Source organism: Electrophorus electricus, chromosome 8, assembly GCF_041902795.1.
Source record: "Electrophorus electricus isolate QZ-2024a chromosome 8, ASM4190279v1, whole genome shotgun sequence".
NCBI lineage: Eukaryota > Metazoa > Chordata > Actinopteri > Gymnotiformes > Gymnotidae > Electrophorus > Electrophorus electricus.
In genome coordinates this window covers 24,552,501-24,562,415 of record NC_137504.1, presented here as the reverse complement: position 1 = coordinate 24,562,415, position 9,915 = coordinate 24,552,501, and the positions used below count along the sequence as shown (strand labels likewise).

Genomic DNA, 9,915 nt, shown 5'->3' with positions numbered 1-9,915 from the left:
CTGGGACCGTAGCAGTTTGGTCTCGAGAACACCGACTGATTCAGAATGAGTTTCCCTCCACTAAAGTATTGGGTGCGGAGATATACAATCTCTCTCTCTCTCTCTCTCTCTCTCTCTCTCTCTCTCTCTCTCTCTCTCTCTCTCTCTCTCTCTCTCTCTTCTCTGTTACTCACCCCCCCGCCCCGCAAAAAAACCAAAAACAAAACAAAAACACTCAACATAAAAGTAGATTAAAACAGAAAACACGCGGTTTAAAATGACTGAATTACGAACTTAACTACTGTTTCCTGTTAACGCATGCATGTAAGTCCACATCCAAACAGTTTAACAGGGAGATCACCGGTGCCTGCAAACTCCGGGACGGACCGGGCGTAGACTTGGCCCGTGGCGACCTCTGGTGGTGCATTTGGCAGAGCAACCCTCAGTCATTTTAAATGGCAGTCTGCGCGCCTCAATAAGGCCTTAAGTTGCACACGCCTGTGCAGGTCCAACTTAAGGCCTGTTCAATCGAACGCCTAAAATCCGTAGAAATTATACATCATTATATTAAAATAATAAAACGAAGTAACGAACCTAAAGTCATACGCGATTCTTTAGCATAAACCACCGATACTGACTACATCAATTTGTGCTTATCATATACTAAATAAACAGATATGATTTATAATTGAACGACATGTTTGAAGGCGGTGTTTAGTGAGTCGGTTGCTCGTTGTAGAACACGAGCTGTGCGTGGGAGGCGGGGGGCGCTTGATGCGCAAGCTCAGGTTGATGGGGGGGGGGGGCTAGGGTGGTCTACCGCGGTTACAAATACCGACCGTGAGGAGGCGCGAGAGAGACAGGTGAACGCGCTATTGTGCATTCATCTCAGGACCGACTGCAGCGCCACGATTCCCGAAGTCTCCGGTGACGTCGGTGTCCGAAAGAACACACGCGACCCGCATGAAAGGAACCCAACCGTGGCGCGTGGGGGACAGGTGCGCCCTTTCCGCCGGTGCCGCCTCCGCCTCTCATGCGCGAGGGGAAGCGCGCAGCGACGGCGTACAGCTAACGCGCTCTGCGAGAGACCGCCGCAGTCTTAGTCACTGGGAGAACCGTAGAAGCAAAAAAAAAAAAAAAAGAAGCAGTAACTTTCGAACAAACCGTCCCTCAGCATAAAAATCGGAATAGCAAATGTATTTAACTGCAATGCTCAGTCAATGCTTAAGGACATCTGAGAGCAGATGTCGTCAAACCCCGCACTTTCAAGATCCCAAAGAAAATGCTGGCGCCGGCTGGAGAGCGTGAGCACAACGGAAGCAGTGGGAGTTGTGTGTGTCAGTTGTGCGTGCGTGCGTGGGTTTGCCCGCGTGCGTCTGTGCGCGTTTCTGTGTTAGAGGGCTGTATGGTCCAGATGACCACATGGTTTCCATGGATATACGCGCACAAAGATGCAGCTCCGACCTTGGCCACGATACCGAGGCGTCAACTCTTATCAGAACGAGCCTTCCGCACAAACGGCGTTTAAAAGGGGCCCGTAAAACACGCGTGGAATAGCTACGGCTGCCAACTGTGTCTGAATCTGACATTAGCAGCCAAGATTCATGTGTCTGCTGTCTAAACAAACTCTCTCTCTCTCCCGGAATCACCCAGAAAGCACTTCAGTCCAATACTATGTCTACATATAGTAAATATGAACTCCATCCATTTCTATGAACTGTTGCCTTTAGGTTACAATCGCCAAGCATTTTGGTTGGACCGAGTCGAAAAGCGATTTTCTTAATTTCTGAATGAACACGTATAGTGTACAAGACGTGACAGTTGCCATGGTGCGTATGCGAGACTGTACTGGACTTTCTCTCATCTCATATGCACGGAATGAGTAGGACGAGAAGTGCCAGACAGTTTCACACAGAGTCAGACAGACCCGAGCTTTACGACCTTTTCAGCAGTAAAACTTAAGATACTCGTTCGTCCATAAAAAGAGACAAGGACGTTCTCCTTCTGAGCACTGATATGCATTTGCTGTCATTTCAAGACAGCACAGGCAAAAAAAAAAGAGCAACATAGAAACTAACAAAGCATTTGAATCGACAGTCTGTGGTGTCCGGAGGACTGCATGAGGCAGACTGCTTTTATCTTTGCCTGACTCCTGACCCACAGAAGGATACCGTTAGAACGGAAATGAATCCGGAGAATTTCGATTTCACTTTGCCTTAACGACATTGCGCTATTACTAAAATTAACAGCAACGTTTATTCGATGAAAGAGTTTATTAACCAATTTCTTGCAGTTTGGAACAAAACAAATTGCATATGTTGAAAAAATGTAACACTCTGCCAACAAAAATAATTAGCACAGATGAATAGCAACCCTTTCTCAGATGCTTATGTAAGAGATGATCGCTGTAAAGAAAATTCTGATGGTGTAAAAACTGTAATTACTATGGTCTGATTGTACAACTGTCTTTGCCATTATCCACGGGGTATGTAAGTGTACGTGTGTTACACTGTATTCTTCCGAGGGAAAAATATAAACAGAAGACTTTAAATAAAGCAAGGCAGCACCGACCCTGGGTGGGGGATTCCCCTTCATCAAGACGCATATCTCCGCAGACACAACTTAGGCTGCACGCGCCGCGCGCACACACACACACACACACACACACACACACACACACACACACACACACACACACACACACACACACACACACACACCACCAGAAGCCACCATCATCATGATTGTTGTAATGATCATGCCATAGCACAGCTTTATCCACCAGAACACATCCAAGTCTTCCTCCTCTCCTCCTCTCCTCTCCACTCCTCTCTTCCCCTCTCCTCCTCTCCTCCCCTCTCCTCTCCACTCCTCCCCTCTCCTCTCCACTCCTCCCCTCTCCTCTCCACTCCTCTCCTCCTCTCTCCTCCTCCTCTCTCCTCTCCTCCTCTCCTCCCCTCTCCTCCTCCTCTCTCCTCCCCTCTCCTCCCCTCTCCTCCTCTCTCCTCTCCTCCCCTCTCCTCCTCCTCTCTCCTCTCCTCTCCTCCCCTCCCCTCCCCTCCCCTCTCCTCTCCTCTCCTCTCTACATCTCATTTTCCTTCCTTCCCAGTAATGTTTTCCACATCCGTATCTCTCTCACCTCACGTCTCTAAAGACCACAGCACAGCACTAGCTCATCTACACTAAGTCATGCTACAGACCCAGCAGACCCACAATGCTTCTCCACACTCCCAGTCCCTCATGCACCAGCATTAAGGGAACCGCCTGAAAGAGCGATACAGTCTCCACCTCCCCCCCGGCTCCCAGCTCCACCCTGAAAATCTCCACCTCTTTCCTGGCAGCTCCATGACCCTCGTGCCTGACTCCCCGCCCACAGGCCCGTGGGCTGGGACCACGGGGCCTGTTACATGAGCAGCACTGGAAAGTATTTCTTCCACAGAACGAGCGAGGCAGAGCTGAGCTCTGGAGCTTCTCCATGCCACCCTCCACAAAAGGGCCCAGGGTGAAGAAACAGGGCGAGAGAGTGAGCAGCATCAGCCTCAGCTAGAGCTGAAGGTTTGGTACAAGCAAAGTCAGGAACAGTCCACTAGACTGTGGGGCTGCGTTTGATCCGAAAACACCAGGACCAACTGTTAGTCTGTAGAAATACTTGTATGGTTCCATGTTTGGGGGGGATGTTCCACATAACTGCATTCACATGTCACAAGATCACTGTGAAAGAAAAGAATTAATCATATCACTGACAAAGTTCTCTTACACACTATTCTCTATACTGTGGGCATGTTCCTGGACGTGGATTAAACCTAGTCCTAGAATAAATGGTGTCACCATAGGAAAGTCCTTTAGAGTTTGGGCTTAATCTGGGCCTGGGACACCATTAACTGTGATAGTTTGTGAGTATACATTAGCATATAGAGACACACAGTTATGCATGAACTTCCTCAGATCCATTAGAGCCCTTGACTGCCTCAGAGCTCTGTGTATAATGAGCAATGCAGCACTATAGCACTACACAGAGTGCAATCACTGAACTCTCTCATCATTAGTTCATTGCAAAGACCTGTACTATACAAATCAATACTGTATACAATTCATTATATCGCTCTGCATAAACACACACACACACACACACACACACACACACATACACACACACACACGCGCACACACACACGCACACACGCACGCACACACACACACACACACACACACACACACACACACACACACACACACAGCCATGCTAACTCCTGGCTTTTTGTGTTGCTAAAACTCACTGCTTGGCATGTTAGCAGTGCAGGCTGAAATATGCCTTAAATCAGCCTGGCAGATCCAAGAGCTATCAAAGCTGATCAATAATAGGGAACAACTAAAGGCCTTCTCAGGCTTCTCGGCGTGCTGACGGAGGAGTGTGTAGGTCTGTTACTGTGTGCTGTGTTACTGTGTGCTGAGTGCTGTGTTACTGTGTTACTGTGTGCTCTGTTACTGTGTGCTGAGTGCTGTGTTACTGTTTTACTGTGTGCTCTGTTACTGTATGTTGAGTGCTGTGTTACTGTTACTGTGTGCTCTGTTACTGTATGTTGAGTGCTGTGTTACTGTTACTGTGTGCTCTGTTACTGTATGTTGAGTACTGTGTTACTGTGTGCTCTCTTACTGTGTGCTCTGTTACTGTGTGCTGAGTGCTGTGTTACTGTTACTGTGTGCTCTGTTACTGTGTGCTCTGTTACTGTGTGCTGAGTGCTGTGTTACTGTGTTACTGTGTGCTCTGTTACTGTGTGCTGAGTGCTGTGTTACTGTTTTACTGTGTGCTCTGTTACTGTATGTTGAGTGCTGTTACTGTTACTGTGTGCTCTGTTACTGTATGTTGAGTGCTGTGTTACTGTTACTGTGTGCTCTGTTACTGTATGTTGAGTGCTGTGTTACTGTTACTGTGTGCTCTGTTACTGTGTGCTGAGTGCTGTGTTACTGTGTGCTCTGTTACTGTATGCTGAGTGCTGTGTTACTGTTACTGTGTGCTCTGTTACTGTGTGCTCTGTTACTGTGTGCTGAGTGCTGTGTTACTGTGTTACTGTGTGCTCTGTTACTGTATGCTGAGTGCTGTGTTACTCTGTAACTGTGTGCTGTGTCATACACAACTGGAACCTCTTTGCACACAGTCATGTCGAACAGTCATCAGTGGGAATGAATTAAAGATGGAGCCTCCTTTTCTCTCTCACACATGCAGCATTTCCCATGATGCATTGCATCAGGACTGACCATTATGTAGACCTACATCTAAGCGCCAGGAGAGCAGGAGAGAGTGAGAAAGGAGAGGGAAGAGGGGAGAAAGAGAGGGAGGAGAAAGAGACAGAGAAAGAAAGAATGACAGAAAGGGTGGGAGGGACCCCCACCCGAGCCTGGTACGTTTCCATGGTTACATCTGCAGGGGTGGGGATTCCCTAACAGTTACCTAGCAGGGTGGCAACACACACACACACACACACACACACACACACACACACACACACACACACACACACACACACACACAGAGCATGTACAGCGTATACAGCATACACCCACACACACATAGCTTGCATGTATACAGCGCAAAAAGATACGCAAGCCCAGTCTTCCAGTCCAAGACAGGTTGGGAATAGTGCACTAGCAAACTCCAGCCTGTGCAGGAGGGTGGACCATGGCACTACACTTTAGGGCTTCAGACTGAGCTCATCAGACCATTACCAAACGATACCCACAAACTGCATTACCTAGTATCTGACCATCTGAGAGGTGCATTGCTGCATATGGACCCTAACAGAACAAAAAAACAAATGGTAAGGCTTTGAATAGGGGTGTAGTGAAGCAGGTAAACGTAGTTCTCGGTTCCACAGTCATCACATTTCATCACTTTTTCCCAAAGTATCCACTCAGTACCAGGAGTCGGGGAGGGGCTGAGAGTAGAGGGAAACACTGGTCGAGCCCTACACTATGCAGCGCTGTGCCACTCCAGGACTGGAATCGGATTTGTGTGTTGGACCACTGCAACCAAGAAGTCTCAGAGAACAGGAAATGACATCACAGCTGTGTTTTAAAAGCAGTCTGATGCATAGACAGAAGTACAGTACAGAATGTACCAACAGTGAACTCTCAACACTCAAGCTTTCTCTGACCCCCAGACCAAAGAGCCAGCTCTCTGGGACAGCAGCCAGACCATCCATGGTATCTTCCTGATTAAGAGTCTCCATCACACCAGCCTCTCCTTCAGGGATTGACAGTCTCCATCACACTGCCATCACCTTCAGGGAGCACAGCCCTGCACTTCACGCTCTCCATGTGTCCTTCACATATCCAGCCTTCATCCGGGGTCACACCTGTGCCCCTCACCAGGGCTTCACACTGGACATTGTACCATCCCCTCACGCCAGAGGGGCTTCCTTTAACCATGAGCATACTCCCGATGGGCTCACTGTACTGTCCCACTTCTGACACCATTTGTGGCAAAGGTTGAGGGCAGTGACCACACCCAGTTTCAAACTCAGGTCTCACGTGTGGTATATGCTCTGAAATGTCACTCAGAACAGCCCTTTAACCTTCCTGAGCGATGGTCTCTGTCACTCCGCTACATTCAGTTTTAAGGAGGAGACCTTTCTCCAAACAGCCTCTCCGCAGCTAGACGTCTGCGGGTTTAGCATCGAACTCAGGAGGTCTGCAAGTTCCAGGAATGTTTGTTCATGTTCATCATCCAAGCCTCGTTTTCCAGAGTGAAGCTTCCAGACCCAGACCTGTGGCATCCGCAGGCCGCTCCACAGTTTCACTGCGTCCCAGACCCTGACGCGCCTCGACCAGGAAGACGGAAAACATGGCTCAGGAGAGCTGGGACCTGAGGGCTGTTTGGGATTTCGATCTTGGATTTCACCTGCAGTTCTAGGTCCCTCTGCCCTGCCCTTCACACTTCATTAAACTCTTCTGCTAATAATGAAGCTCTCCATGAGCTGGGGTAGTTGGACAGGGAAGACATCTGAAGCTGAAAAGCCTCTCCTTAAGTAGCGTTCACAGGATATGTTGCCCCGCTGAATCAGAACCTTCTCAACCCGCCTCATGTTACAGTGCCAAGGCACGGCTGAACAATCTTATATAATAGTAAAATACATTTGAATAAAGATCAAAGGCGCTCTTTGCCTATTTTTGATGTTCCGTGTCTTTGTTAAGAGGAGAGCAGCAAAGCATGAGAAAGAAGCACATCACAACGCCCTGTGGTTCGTGAGCTTACTGATATGTGTAAATGAGACTCCCTGTAATAGAACATGGAACCAAAACACCCACAGGAAGCAGAGTGCTGCTGTTCTAGGGCTCTAACCAAAGCAGTCTAACATGCCCTCAGTTCCAGACGGGAAGTATGGGTCTCTCAGGCTCCAGTGCAGGACCGTTACTCACTCCTGGTGTGTTTTTTGACAGTCCCCCATCAAACCATTCGACAGTATCTTAAATAAGTCTGACAGAACAGTGGTTCTGCTGTAACTGCTTTAAGAGGTGTGCACAAGTAAAGTTTCTTAAACGTAGCATTCTGTAATCTACTCACACACACACACACACACACACACACACACACACACACACACACACAAATACATAAATACAAAATAACAAATGCACAGCCAAAATAACCATATAGAACTATGGAAGAAATACACTGCAATAAACACAGTAATAAATAAAAAAACAAAGAAATATACAAAGCAAAAACAGGAATACAGCACACACACACGGTCAATGGTACAAATACTCTCAAATATATGCATAATAAACACACACACGGTCAATGGTACAAATACTCTCAAATATATGCATAATAAACACTCACACACATGGTCAATGGTACAAATACTCTCAAATATATGCATAATAAACACACACGAAATATATGCATAATAAACACTCTCACACACACACACGGTCAATGGTACAAATACTCTCAAATATATGCATAATAAACACACACACGGTCAATGGTACAAATACTCTCAAATATATGCATAATAAACACTCACACGCACACACACGGTAATTGCAAACTCTCTACCATACTTAGTGGTCAACAATAAACCAATCCTTCTCCCTACAGCTGCCCATAATGAATGCTATCAGTAAACACAGTAACATTGGGAAACTTTCACTTCTGAGCTTGTCACTTCATATTACTTTGGCACAGTTGCCATTGGAAACTAGTTGCTTCTGTTTGTCAGTTTGGAGATACTGCTTGAAAGCCCTATGATTTCATATCCGTGCCTGAAAATGACAACATCAACAATATCATGACAGATTTTTTTCCCCATAAAAAAACTACCAGTTTATGTATTTTTGCTTTTTTTGCATGTAATCTAAATATGTTTACAATAGTTCTTTGGTCCTTGATACTCACATATCATTACATGTATATAGAAAAGTGGTACCAAGGAAAGTGAAGGACGTCTATGCTGGCAGGCTACTGCTGGTCACTGATGAGGGATGTTCCTGAAAACATACACCTGTACATATTACAAGTTCATATTTTAAGTACAGATGCATGCATTTTAGGAGTAATAGCAACTTTATTTATGGGAGAAATGTAACACATGGTATATACTTATTGTAAAACATAACTGCTGTCATTTAAAAACCATGCCAAGAAATTCTAAAAACAGTTTTTAATTTAGCATAAAAGTACTATAAGGTCCAACTATTTTAGTCTGTGGGACCAAAAACATAAAATGTCGTTGTTTAGCACACTGCACATAAACATAAAACACATTAAGTCCAGTGCAGCTTTCCAGTTAATAAAATATTGTTTTATATTGCTGTTCAAGTCTATCCAATTTATTTACTTGAGAGTTAACCTGTTTATATCTGTAATTCCCTGTTTATACACTTAATTCCACTTGTTTACTGAAATGAATGCTTAGTTGGGGCTGTGTGTTGGGACAGAGTTAAGACTCGTGTTAAGGTTAGGGCTTGATTTAGGGAGGTGGGTTCTGAGTTAGGAGCATGTGGAGCAGGGGTAAAGTTAAGTGTTGGTTAAGTATGCATAGGTGTAAACATGGATGTCTTCTACAGTACATATGCTTCATTAAAGGTGCCTTTTCCCTTTCTGACCAAGTGACGAGCGTGTAGCGACTGGGAACTCTATTTAGAAGAACGCTGGATAGAACTGGTTGAACCCATCCAGACTGGCCAAACCCATCTAACAGCAGTGATGAATTCACGTAGCTTTCTTCTGCTCGTCTAAAAACACACCAGAATCGCAGCCAGCGCCTCAGCACATACCACACAGAGTTCAACCCACAGAAACTTTGTCAGGAAGGAACTAGGCGCAATTAACACTTATACACGTTTCACCTCACAAAAACGCACACAGACAGGTCCACAGATAAATGCACAACTCCAAGGCCACTTCACAAGTCGCCCACAGGCCCTGACGGAATGAACAGTCTGCACTTCGGCCAAATATACGACCGAAACGCGAGACAGAACGAGAGATAACAGGGAGAGTTAGCATAGTACTGTTAGCAACATAACTTAGCTGACCTACAGTAGGAAGAGAGGCTGTCTCCCTCTGAAGGAAAGAGGGTGCCGTGACCCGGCACTCTGGGGTCCCTGGTTTCCTCCAACAGTGCAAAAACATGGTGGTTAGGTCAACTGATTTCCCTAAATTGTTCTGGTGTGAGTGTGTGTGAATGATTGTGTGTCTGCATGGCCAGTGATGGATGGCGCTCTGTCCTGGGTGCGATCCTCTCTCCGCTTCTCAGCACCCAGTCGGATGGCACGTAAAAGCTGAGTGTTGATTGTAAAGTGTCCTTGGGTATGAGAAAGGCACCATGTAAGTGAAATGAATAATAATATATTACTGTTGTCACAATACCAAAATGCTTGTTTCAATACCATCATGAATTTTGATATTGATACTATGGTATAATATTT

General features: G+C 46.1%; 1 long non-coding RNA gene across 1 annotated transcript in view; it reads right to left on the bottom strand.

The window, feature by feature from the left end:
- Positions 1 to 3,100: 3,100 nt before the first annotated feature.
- Positions 3,101 to 9,915, bottom strand: part of LOC145658907 (uncharacterized) — a 10,470-nt gene continuing 3,655 nt past the window's right edge. Inside the window, exons 2-3 of the long non-coding RNA XR_014124754.1 lie at positions 8,381 to 8,472; positions 3,101 to 8,247 (exon numbers count right to left, since the gene is read on the bottom strand). This is a non-coding gene — a long non-coding RNA (uncharacterized LOC145658907). The remainder of the gene's footprint in view (positions 8,248 to 8,380; positions 8,473 to 9,915) is intronic.